A 279-nucleotide genomic window follows, 5' to 3' on the forward strand; every position below is an offset into this window, starting at 1 on the left:
TATATATATATATATTAAAAGAACGTTCCAAGGCATTTTTATATGGTTAAGCTTTATTGTTTTGCCACATGATGAACAAAATAGAATGAAAAAAAAATAGTTCCCCCTCCCTTTAAAAGTAAGAGATTTCTAACTTGTTACCCCACGAGAACTTGAATCACTGAATCCACATCTTGTTAATTGTAATCACACCTTCCTGCTTGATAATGAAAAACCACTTATTGATTGGTCTGATTTCAATTATATATGACCGTTATGTGATTTAAAGACACCCCAGTG

Source organism: Sinocyclocheilus anshuiensis, unplaced genomic scaffold (assembly GCF_001515605.1).
Source record: "Sinocyclocheilus anshuiensis isolate Anshui unplaced genomic scaffold, SAMN03320099.WGS_v1.1 scaffold1001, whole genome shotgun sequence".
NCBI lineage: Eukaryota > Metazoa > Chordata > Actinopteri > Cypriniformes > Cyprinidae > Sinocyclocheilus > Sinocyclocheilus anshuiensis.